Source organism: Acomys minous, assembly GCF_964271855.1.
Source record: "Acomys minous genome assembly, chromosome: 14".
Taxonomy (NCBI): domain Eukaryota; kingdom Metazoa; phylum Chordata; class Mammalia; order Rodentia; family Muridae; genus Acomys; species Acomys minous.
The window spans coordinates 82101013-82114205 of record NC_140496.1 but is presented as its reverse complement, the minus strand read 5'-3'; the positions used below and the strand labels follow the sequence as shown (position 1 = coordinate 82114205).

The window sequence follows — 13193 nt, the reverse complement described above, 5'->3', positions numbered from 1 at the left end:
GTCAAAGCAGCTTTCCCTCAGTTCAGACGCCATCTGCCAAGAGCCAGCTGCTGTTCTCCACATAGGCTTCTGTATAGAGGCTAAAATTCCCCAATACTCTGCCAATCATTTTAGGAAGGCACCAAAGAGAGCAAAGGAGAAAGAGAACTCTCCCAAACCCAGGAGTTTTTCCAAAAGCAGCTCGACTTCCCTCTTAAGGCCCACCATCTGGGCAAATCCGAAACCACTACCACATACAAGAATTCTACCGTATCGTTTCACTGCATAGGTCCATCCAGCTTAGCAAGTGGGAAAATCACAAGACAACAAAGGCTGGTCAATTCGTTTAACCAGTTTAAAAAGCTCAGACAAAGCAATCAAAATCACAAGACTGAGGGGTAAAAAAAAGACTTTGACTTTATGCTTTATGTGATATAGTTGCAAAAAATGTCCACTTAGCAGAAAACATAATACACAGCTCTGAAATAACATGGAAATAACAAAAAATAAAACAAATGATGGCTATGAATGGCGAATCACTATAATGTGCTTAATTTTAAGCAACATTTTTGCTATTAAAATATTTTCAAGTGCCAAATAAGAAAGCCCAAATAATGACAATTAGTATATACAGAAAGGTGTTCAGTGGAAATTCTTATACAAATATCTAAATAATCAATGTTCTGAAAAAGAACTTTTAACTTTCTGTTGCAAATGATAAAGCTGCCAAATTTTTAATTAAGCTCTCCTCATATCCATGGTGGTCTCCGAAATAGCTAATCCTCTTCTGAGGTCACTTTGGAACCAAGCACAGCAGCACACATTTGTACTCACAGCAAGAGGCTGAGGGTTCTACGTTCAAGACCAGCCTGGGCCACACAGAGTGACACTGTCTCAAAACAAGCTCCCTTCATTATTTTAACCACAACTTAATCATGTTTAACTTTAGGACAGATACACAAAGCTTACTCTCTTCCCTGAATAATTAAGACTGTTTGAACTTAAATCTGCAAATATATATATATATTTGGAGCTATATACTAGGTACTTAAAGTCCTGGTATGCATGCATGTATTCTTAATATGATCATTGAAAAAAGAACAAAAACCTTCATAATTTCTCTGTAATACAGACAGCTTTTTTTTTTTTTTTTGAGATGGGATCTTGCTTTATGGCCCAAGCTTTCCCCGACTGATACCTAACAAGTGTGCCTCCAGCTTCCTGAGCATCTGGGTCTGGAGGCACATTACACTACATTCTTAAAGACACATACTCTTACTGTTGTGTGTCAGTGAGATGGCTTATGACAAGCTTCCACATGTGTTAGTGTGAACTCATTACACTCCTTTCTTGTTTTCAGTATAGGTATTTAAATACACAAATGGCTCAAACAACGGCTTATTTCTTACTTAAAAGGATTTTGTAAAACAGAAAAATTGAATATTCTGAAATTTCAAAACTTCAAGGGCACAAATTTCCAAGAAATACACACACACCCCACAGCTCATCAAACTATTACGTATTGTTCCCTGACCCAATTTGAGGGACATGCTTTCTTTCCCCAACCCTCACGTTAGGAAGTTTTCACCCACGTATGTATCACTGCAGTGGAATACAACATACTCCAGAGGATTCCGTCACCATGCCCTATACTTCATGGCATTCTGTCACCATGCCCTATACTTCATGGCATTCTGTCACCATGCCCTATACTTCATAGCATTCTGTCACCAGCCACTACTAAATTATCACCAAGAGCAGTTATCCAAGTAGGACAAGGTCCATGTAACATGGTTGGCTGGAATTCCACCTGACTAGTACTGACTGGTCTTTTGTGTGTCCTGAATCACAAAACATGTTAAAAAGCAAGTCAAGTCATCAATCAAACTAATTCAAGGTCTAACCTAATCGGTTAAAATAGGAAGTAGCCCAAACGTCCCTTTATTTGTGCCCGGATGACTGGAATGGACCAAAGGAGCTTGTCCACACGTTTGGACCTAACACACCAGCCAAAAGTGGGCAGTGACAAACAGTATGCTTCAGTGGATGCTGAGTTTCTATTGTAGCTGAACAAGGAGACTTTTCAGCCTCTGAAACCTTCTAACTGGCATCTGCTTTATGAGAATCGAGAGGCTCAGGAATTCTTTGGCTGCCCTCCTGCTAGAGGGCATGTGTGGCCTCTCACTGTGCCTGTCAGTCACATCAGAGCAGCCAGACCAGAACAAGAAGCGTCCATTCTTCCTTTGCTCCAAGATGGAATAGTAGATGAGCAAGCTGTCTCCTCTATCTGTCTATCTGTTCTGGTGTCAGTCATCATGGGGGCTGGTCAGCCATCATCAGATGGTTCTGTTACAGCATAATGTAGGACCGATGTGACCAAATAATGCTGACATTTATAAGATGAAAAACCATACTGGTGGAGAGAGAGGTTTCCTGCAACTAAATAAGACATTCACTTCAAACCAAAGAAGACAACCATCAAGTGCATCAGCCTCAGCAAAGAAAAAAAAATTAATCTCTTAATGACTAATTAATGACCATGTTCCTAACAGGTCTTCTAGAAGATTCTACATTTTAAGGTAATCAAAACCACTTGTGTTACAAAGCTGTCCCAAAACTCTTGTACCATGAGAACAGCATGAGGCAAAATAAATGACTCTCTCCCATTACATCCTCTCTGTCCTTCACCAGCAGGGCTGAAAGTTTGCAGAATTCCAACTTGGAAACAAGGTCTGTTAAAAACACAGGGCCCTGGGGGTTGGGAGGAAGCCTTCCTTCTAATTGTCCTCATACTTAACTATGTGAGTAAGACAGCTCCCTACTGCTTTCCAATTAAACTGCGTGCTTTCTGTTACTTGAAAATGACATCACATATTACAGGACATTTCAATTATTTACACAATTATTATTGGTACATATTTCTAAACTCTATTTAGATGCCTGATGTCTGCTGTAATCCAAGTAAACTCCATTCCCCACGGCCCCACCTTCATACAGCGGGCTCAGGTTAAGTATTTCCATGGATGGGGTTCATCCTCTTCTGGTCTCTGACACCAATAAGTTTTCTTCTCCTTGCTTCCATTCTCCATCTCACAGAATCAATACCAACCTCCTGAGCCTTCACCTTTCAACTTCTGTCCTAAGCCTTCAGCCTTTCCCCAAGAAGGGGAGCAACTTTCCTTTTGATATGTAACGTTCCGCATCCCCATTCTTCCTTTAAAAACACACCTGTTTACACAACAGAACTACATCCACACATATACTAATGTGTGTGTATATAACATGATCTATTGTCATTTCAATTATTTACCAAGTATTTAAAGATAACATTCAGAAAAACAAGCTGAGCCCTCCTTGCTGACTTCCTCACCACGGAGTGATGGATGCCTGCCTGCATCCCTCTTCAGAGCCTTGGAACTCAGCCCACAGCTGCTGCAAATGCTGGAGCAGCAGGCTCTCAGCTGAGCTTTTCTCTGGAAAAGGCTCAGGGCCAGAAGGACCTGCTCCAGCTTAAGAGAACACTGGCAGTGAAGGTCACGCTTGCTACCATAAGGACCTGCCCCCTCATCTAAAAGAGAACAGTGTGGAACAACCACCCTAACTTGGGATGCATTACAGTTCTGGCCCCTTGTTGAGTCCAGTCTTCATAGTCTGGACTCCCTTGTAATCTGACCTGGAGAGAAGAAATCTCCCTACTACCATTTCTTCTCAAAAACTGCCACCTCCAGCCCTGTTGCAAGGGGAACCCGACTTAAGGCAGATTCCTACATAGGTTGCCCTTTTTCGATTTCTAGGACCTCACTGTCAGCTTCTCTTTCTTTCATGAATATTTAAATTAGATGGGGTGGTACCCTTCTTTCACCCCAACCTACCTCCCTTATTCTTGTCTCTGGTCTCTGCACATCTTTCTTTCTCTCTGGCTTACGTGTGCCTCCTTTGCTTTCTCATGTGCCTGTTAAGCATGCAGGACTGAAATACTGGCACATAGTTATCCTATAAGCATGCAGGACTGTCCGTCAGTGCTTGCTCCCAAACAGTTCCACCACCATCTTACTCATCTGGACAGCATCATCTTGGATATTGCCTTCAGGGTATGCCTCATGGTCTGAAATGATCACACTAATCTGACTAGCTGGGTAAAGGAAACCTGTTGCCTTCAACATGCTCACACTCCCACTAGAGTTTTAGCTACTCAGTCACAGGAAACATGGTATCTAGTTTGCCTGTCTTTCTCCGAAGGCTAAAACAGTGCCAGGTCCAGAATGGGTGCTCAGTAAGTATTGTTCCAATGAGGAGGAAATTATCACATAGGCATTAACTTTATATCTCACTACCATAAATATCACAGTGGAGGAGGAGGTCGCATGGAGGAACAGCAACATGTGACAAAATGAGGCCAGACCAGGAGTAACAACCTAAAGAAGAGGAACTTTAAAAAGAGAGAGAGAGAGAAGAGCTGGAGTTTGCAAGCTTCAAATCATGATGACCGAGGAAAGCAGCAGAGCACTACTGTGCAACTCGGCCTGACTGTGCAGCCTTGCCCCAACTTGAGCTCATGCTGGCATAGCCGTTGAGAAACCTACGGCAGGAGAACAGAAGATTGCAGGTCTGTCATCAGGCCATCCTGGGCCCTGTACATGTCACTGTACTATGGCTCATAGTGAGGAGTCTATGGAGGGAAAGGTCCTGAGTGCCTAAGCGGACAACCTGTGAAATCAAGGAGTCCCTGACTACAGCAGCAGAATGCCTTTTGGGCGGATCTGCACCTATAATGAACGGTCACCTCCTGCCTCCGAACAAACTGTCGCCTCAGAGAACTTGTATTGAATTGAAAATGCTCTTATTTTATAACCAAATTTGTATAGCTCAAAGTATCCCTTCGATCACTTTCATACTGTTAGAACTATCCCACCAAGCAATTTATCTTTTTCTATGTATGGTGAAGCAATCTCTCTCTCTATTTAAGATAGTAAAGATTTTCTTATTAAAAATGAACGATTACTATGCCAGTCCTAGGCAGCCTTGGGCTTACACTATGTACTCAATGTGTCTTCACTTAATCCACAGTGACGTATAAGTTGCTTGGAAACTAAAATGTAAGCGCTGCCATTCTATATAGTGAAATTAATTCCCTTGTGAGCTTAGACTCCATTTGTTGTTGTCCCAATTTGCTGAATCCCTCTCTACTGGTCCTAGTAATAGACAGTACAGGAAACGTGAAAGGAGAATTTTTAAACGCCAAGAAGCCCAAAACTCTTAGGTAGAAACCAAGATTAGATTAATTTAGAGCACTAAGGAAATTATTGCATCAGACAGTAAGAATCACAACAGGTTGATTATTTTCAATCTGGAAGATTACCAGCTAGAGTAGTTTATACGCATAACAACCCAGATGTTTTAAAGAAATTCATCACACACACACACACACACACACACACACACACTTATTTTCATAGACAAAAATACTAAAAACTGCAGCACTTCCTCTGCAAACTAAAGATTGAATTTCAGCATAGTCTTAGAGTTACCTGCCATACATGTTCCACTGATAGTTAGAAATGAAGGGATACACTTTACAGTATTAAAACTGACAGTGGTATGGCTAAGTGGGTAAAAGTTTTGCCGCACAAGTCCGACAACTTAAGTTTAATCTCAGAACCCCATGGAGGAAGAAAAGAAGTGACTCCCAAAAGTTATACCATGACTTGCATGCATGCTTCTAACCAACACACACACACACACACACACACACACACACACACACACACACACCACAAATAAATAAATGCTAACAGAAAACAAAAGCGAGAAAGAGAAAGCGTGCCAGGTGATTGCACACTTTTAATCCCAATACTTAAGAGGCAGAGGGAGTTTGTGGCCACTCTGGTCTACAGAGCAAGTTCCAAGACAGCCAAAGCTATGCAGAGAAACGTTGTGTCAAAAAAACAAAAACAAAACAACAACAAAAAAGAGGTTAAAGTTAACTATGCCTTAACCAATTTGGAAGACTATAGAGAAAGCCATACACAGCCTAATAAAATGCCTTCAGGCTAAGCAGAGTTTCACGAGCTGTGTCTACCTTACAAAATATTAATCAATGTTCCGGAGTGGCTGAGAAAGTCCCACTTATATATGCTACTGTTTAAATGGGCAACAAGACAGATGCCAAATTATACAATCCATCTTCCATGAAATGTAGCCAGTAAGCACTGTTGTATGCTTTGCCTTAATAAGATTTTCCTCATTTTCTTCATATTCTTGAGGAAAGACAAAGAACAGCAGCAATATATGGGATGAATAACGTCAACCATGAAACAACCTCATAGGCAAGGATTAAAATGCTTCTAAGGAAACCACTGAATAATTTAAGAGTTCTCTCACAGTGTTTCAATCTTCAATCTCTTGTTCTCTAAGGAAAGATTATGTCTCTCACTCAGGGTCCTTTCATCAAATCGTGATGTCTCATCTCAGTTTAGCATCTTCTGTTGATCACATTTATTCCATTCAGACTTTAAAATACCAATTTAACCTTATCCATGAGGGAAGAAAACATACATCTTTAGACTTCTTTAAAAATATACTTCAAATATGTAACATCAACTTGATAATATCACTCACTACACAAAAAAAAACCTCTATAAGCTTCAATGTTTGTGAACATTTGAATAATACAACATTTTGATGATTTACACTTACAGAGGGTTAATTTCTGTTGCACTAGTCATATAAAACACATAAATTCAGAGACACACAAATTTAGAACTGTATCTAAACATACTGAATTCAAGTCTATAAAGTGTACATTGTTGCTTTTACTATTTCCTACCGTGGGAGACAGGGTCTACTTATGTTCAAGTGGCTTTAGACCTTGGAATCTTCCTGCCTCCACTGTGAATGCTAGGATTACAGGAAAATGCCTCCGTGCCTGCTCAAGGGTTTTGTTGCCAAAGGTCTAAAACAAATTGTTTCAAGTTCCATTTCTACTTCCTTAGTTAAGCTGCATTCTTAGACTCACTGAAACAAGTCAGACAGTGGCACTGTGCTAACTTTGCAGGGGTGAGGGGCGCGCACCATGCATGGAACAGAACAGTGGGCAGAAAGTTCTGAGAGAAGGGTCAGAGCAAACAAGTCCAAAGGGCAGCAGCAGTTCACCGTAGAGTTTCATGACCTTGATAAAAACAAATGAGAGGCCTGGGGTGTTGCTTCTGTGGGTGTATGTGCTTTTGTGCAACCACCAGGACCTGAGTCCAAGTCCCCAGCAGTAGCATGTGTCCATAATCCCAGTGTTCCTATGGAGTGAGGGAGACGGTGACAAGACGAATAGTTGAAGCTATCAGCCCTGCTGAGCCTGGATCATGCAGCTATGAACCCTGTCTCAAATAAGGTGGAAAGTGAGGACAGACTCTGAGGGTGTCCTCTGACTTCCAGGCTATGTCACAGCACAGATAGACAGACAGACAGACAGACAGACAGACAGACAGACAGACAGACAGACAAACAGACACACACACACACCTCATTCACAAAAGATTTAAAAGAAGAACGGGTAAGTACAGGTGGTTTTGACAGTACTCCCTCCCACTATCTTGGGTCCCTCACCTCCTGGTGCTGGAGGAGCAGTATCAAGGAAGAGCCAAAACTCTCCCTTCTATATGGAAACCTCTCCTACTTGTTGGCCTTTAAAAACCTCCCATGAAAATAAAATGAATATTCATGACCCACACCAGGTGAGCAGTGTCCGTGGGAGCCAATGGATACATTGTGAGTGGAAGAATCAGTCTCCCCACTGCCCCCCACTCCTCCCCTGCCCTCCCCCCTGCTAATCCCGAGAATGGAAGTGCTATATGATACCACCTGACCTCAAACTGGGAGCTTCCTGACTTCTAGACCAATGGGAGTGGAGACACGGTGAAAAGCTTCATGAAAGGGAGATCTGATTTCTAGCCCGTGCTGAGTTATTCATGAAGCATTAATACTGGCTCCCACTAATGCCTCCAGCCTTCGCAATGAAGCTGATCTCCAAGTGCCACTTGGTGTGCTTGTTTTGACAGTCAAGAGTCAAGGAAAAAAGTGCCCCAGACCACTCAAATATATTTAGTTTCAAGACCAGGTGGACATTTTTATGAATGAAACAGCCATCGTATCATCAGGGTTCCCAGAGGTCCTAACTCTGAGAATGTAGGTCACACGTTCATTAACTTCAGAGAGATAGAGGGAGCAGGTTTGACTCCGATGCTTCTGCAATGGTATCACACAGACCTGTGGGTACGGGACAAACAGGAAGGGCAGGTCTCCTCCGCTGTGTGCTCTGCCTCTTACCTATATATTGAAACTAAGTCAGAGTATTGTCAAAAACACTGTAAGGTTTTCCTTGCATGTTAGGAGACCCGAAGCACACTTCTGCAGCATCTAACACTGTGATCTGACTGGATATGCATGCTGAGGCGCTGAACTACTCCCACACTGGTCTGCAGTGTCCTTTCTTACAAGATTATAGACAAATTGATGGAGTGATGTATTTGATGCAAAAGGAAATAAAGACCACAAAAGGAACACAGAAGTAAGTCTGCACCTTTCAGTTCAGAACACGTTCTGGTCTCAGCTTTTCATCTACCAAGAAGATTCTCCATTAAAAGAAACATCTCAAGGTGAGGAGAGTGGAACGTCCGTCTACATCCCCAAGTCGGAGGATGATGTCATTGCAACTTGTCATTTTGGGATCATTGGAATGTGAGGGTGGTTAAGAGGCAAAAAAGAAAATATACAAACCACAGGAGACATGACATCAAAAAAGTTGAGTTTCCAAACCATTCTCTTTAATCTTGGAGTTTGAAGTGCTATATATAAAAAGTTTTCAAACACAAAATTTTATCTCCAGCTTTTACTTCCCCCTGCCTTCCAGGAAGTTCTCAACTCAAGAACCTTGTACCTTCTGAACTCTGATCTGGGAAGCTCTTCTCCCAGACAAGCCTATGGCTTTTCCTTTACTTCCTGTTGGACTTTTCCTGTAAACCATATTAAATGAGGTGTTTCCTAGTGAGCTGTCTTTAAGATTGTAATCTACTATCCATTACACACACACACACACACACACACACACACACACACACACACACACACACACCTGGGTCCCACCTCCTTCCCTCATTCTTCACGTACCTACTATCTACCTCACATACTTACATGTTTCCTATCATTTAAGTCTAAACACCACAAAGACAGGTATCATCTTTTTTTTGTTGTTTGTTTGTTTGTTTGTTCAAGACAGGGTTTCTCTGTGTAGCCCTACCTTTTTCCTGGCTGGCCTCGAACACACAGAGATCCGCCTGCTTCTGCCTCCCAAGGGCTGGTACTAAAGGTGTGTGCCACCATACCTATCATCTTTTTCTTTAACCTCTGCAGTATCACTAGGTCTTAGAATTGGCACATGACACATACAGTAATTATCAGTTTAATCAATCAGTGGACCCACTAAGCATCAGCAGGGGTTTGAAGTGTTCAGGCTGGATTTGCTCAGGGATAGAATGCTCAAATGGATGTGCAAGGTCCTGAGTTTGATTCCCAAGACCAAATAAGTGAATTCATAAATAAAACATATCATTCATACTATTCATAAATAAATAATAAAGTCTTCATAAGCACTCACGATGAATCCTTAGTCTCTCCCCATCCTCCTAGAGGCTGAAATTCACTTAACAGTCTATTCACAGTAGCTGTTAAGTGACTGCAGTTGTGGAGGATGAAAGCACCCCAATCTTCCTGACAAAGGAGACACAAGGCACACAATAGGAACCTAGCACGCAGGCATGCTTACAAAATACCTGGCCCTGTTCTAAGTGACGTAAAAGACTATTCAGTCCTCATAATAATTCTGCAATGCAAGCTTCTATTTCATTCTTCTGAAGAGATTACTGAGGCAAGGACATTACAAAGCACTCACAAATGGCAAGCTGAAATCAGTCCATCTTCTAGAAGCTACCCTCTTCTTTCCAAATTGAAAGATGATCAGAGGGTCAGAGGGCACAGGGAGGATGGCATGTTCACATTGGAGATAATAGACAAAGCACAAGCACATGAAACAGCACTTAGATACTCTTAGGCATAATGTTCCTGTACTGTCAAAGAAGGGTGGATCAGGTACAGGAAGCAGCAGTGCCTCGTTGCCTAGGAGGCCTTGACACTGGCTGGCGATTTCCATTTAAATGTTGAAAAAGTGGAAGATTTGGAAGGTGAAATCTACATCTGGGAATGTGTTCATTCATACTGTTCCTTAGCACCCAATCTCAGGATAGTCCTCTGATACTATTTTAAGTTCTGGGGACTAGAATAAGAAGTATTTGGAGTGTGAGGGGTTCATGTGCCGGCACAGGTGGCTACAAAGCAAGGACTAAGACAGAGCAACTAGACCACAGAATGCATAGGGAGGTTGTTGGAAAGCAGCAGGTGAAGAGGTTAGCACACAAGAGATTATACTCACTAAGGTATACACATCAAATCTTTTTGGAATAAAAAAAAACTAAAATGCATTAAAAGCCCTGGGATAGAATCCCATTTTTCTTTTTTCTGTAGTTAGGTAACAATTTCAACAAAAGAAATTATTTTTTTTTAGCTTCTTGCAATTAAACAATAATCCTGGAAAATAAAAGAATACCTTTTGCTCTGCTAAGCTAGTTCTTATGAGAAATTACTCAGATATTTGTTTGGAGACACCTACAAAACACAAGCAAACAAAACCCCTCAAGGTGTAAATATTTTTTTTTTCATATGAAGATTCCTTTCTTAAATAGCAGTCCTTGGAATATATCAAATACTCGTTTTCTCATTTTTAAAATCCCAAGAACCACTGAGGACACCAGAGGACACAGAACACGTGTACACTTTCCCCTGCTTTACACAACTAGGCAGCCACAATCTCTGTGGTCTTTCTGGCCGTTGTCTACAATCACCAGCCTTCCCTAATGCCTATGGTCAACATTTGAATTCTTTCCTCAAGCATTGATGTAGACACATAGCCAAAAAATCTCTTTAGGCTTCAGATTCACCCTACAGCACGGGTTCTCAGTGGATAGACTTTGTAGCGTTTCTGTAGTAATTTAACGAGTAATGACACATGACTATGCACTCAATGAAACCTGGCCATTATCTTTTACTTTCTGATTTTTCTTAGTGGTTTGCGTTTTAATTTAAAATGTTTTACAAGCACATTTGTGTTGAAACCATTCAAACAATACATAAGATAAAAGTTACATATGAAAATCTCTTTTCCATTTACTGATACATCTACCATCCAATAAAGATGTATGGTCAGAAAAAAAAAAAAAAAAAGGAAATCTCCTCATCTTCATTCCCTTTAATGCTTCTCTCCAAAGGCATCCTTAAGCATGCTCTCCCTGGTATATTTTTGTGACATGTAATATAGTTCCAGATTCAACCAGTTTCTATGTCATCTGAATCTTGCTATATAAACTACTTTCCCCACCTTCACCCCCTCACCCCCCCTCCTGCCCCCCATCCCCCTACCCCCCCCACCCTGCCAGCCATCTAACATACTTTGAATAAAAACTTTACTTTGCAGGCATAATCCCTGACAGCCATCAGTTTTTACTAATACTAAATAACAGTGAAACACATATTATCTTACACACATGTACTTTTGGAATTCTACTTGATAATAAAGTCTAGAGATATACCCACTTGAACCAGGGCTACACTTATATTCAAGTTAGAATAATATTGTGAAATTTCCTTGCAAGAAACGACACACCTTAGCAATACATTTTCTAAGTCTTGAATGCTTGAATGGCAAAATAACAAGAGCACAGATATATGACTGTCACTAGTTGCAAATCCATATGATGTGACCTTTGGGTTTATCTGCTAGCAGAAACGCCTCCAGAGAAGCCGGTATAGAGCTCACGGGTGCCAGGATGTTTGCTGGCAAGTAGCTAAAGAGGCACCAAGAGCACCGACTCTCACGCTGGAACTAACCTAAGAAAGATCATGTGTATGCTGCTTTTACCCTCCTTACTTCAACCCTTTTTCTTTTCAAGTGTTTATAACGCCGCCCCTGAGGCTGAAGTGCTGTGACTTGGCCTTTCCAGATGACTCATTCTAGAGAAGCCCTGACAATGTTTAAGTTCTGAGCAACCTGTTTCCTGTGATGTAACAGAATAACCTGAAGACATGTGGTTCCTTACGTTTTCACTGAGAGGTTAGGCGAACATGTTGTTCAAAAACAGACACAACAATGTACAATTAAATTCTAGTCCTTGGGAGGCAGAGGAAGATGAATCTCTTTGAGTTCCAGGACAACCTGAGCAACGCAGTGTGCTGCACAGTAAGACCCTGTCTCACAATGGGAACGTTGACGAATGTATTATAGAAGACATTTCTTCACAAAGAAATATATCTGAACGGCCACTATGGTTTATTTACAATAAGCAAAAACTGCAGAGAAATCAAATGTCTGCTATCTGGTGAACAGACAAATAAATTGTGGCCCAGTCAAAAACAAACCAACAAACAAAAAAACCTAACCCCCACGCCTGCAGCAACATGGAATTTTTACAAAGCATTATATTAACCACGAGGATCCATTAAAAGGTATATGCTGTATGACTGCATTATCCAAAATCTCAGAAACAGCAAAGCAGGCTTAACATCATCAGCTTGCTAGAGAGAAGGAAGTAGGGGAAAGGAACTGACTGCAAACAGGAACCAAAAAAAAAAAAAACAAAAAAAAAAAAAAAAAAACCGTGAGGTTATTAGAGGTGTTTAAGATCATGTTGGTAATGATTACATACCTGTATACTGGAATTCCAAAGGCCACTAAATTTTATGCTTAAAAGTGAATTTTAAAGCACCAACCAAAGTGCATGCGTGGACTAGACCCAGGCTCCGTACACATATGTAATGAGCAGTTTGATCTTCATGTGGGTCCTTGAGTAAGTTGAGCGGGTGCTGTCTATGACACGGATTCTGCTGCCTGCTTTTGGCCACTTTGCCCTAAAGGGGCTGCCTTGCCTGGCCTCAGGGAACAAGGAGAACTCAGTCAGGATGTGATTTGATGTGCTGGGTCGGTTGGTGGGGGAGGGGAGGAGAGGCAGCTCCTTTTCTCTGAGGAAGAGAGGGGTGACAGAGGGAAAAGGGTGGGAGGGAGAGAGGGGTCCATGATTGGGATCTAAAGTGAATATATAAATTTAAAATATATTTAA

At 41.4% G+C, this 13193-nt stretch overlaps 1 protein-coding gene and 1 long non-coding RNA gene across 13 annotated transcripts in view; one reads left to right on the top strand and one right to left on the bottom strand.

The window, feature by feature from the left end:
• The window catches only part of LOC311583772, a 671074-nt gene that overhangs the window by 183658 nt on the left and 474223 nt on the right, over positions 1 to 13193 (top strand). The gene's annotated exons all lie outside the window — the stretch shown is intronic.
• Positions 1 to 13193, bottom strand: part of CAMK2D (calcium/calmodulin dependent protein kinase II delta) — a gene marked incomplete at its 3' end in the record, with an annotated part of 237778 nt that overhangs the window by 178175 nt on the left and 46410 nt on the right. The window lies entirely within an intron of this gene.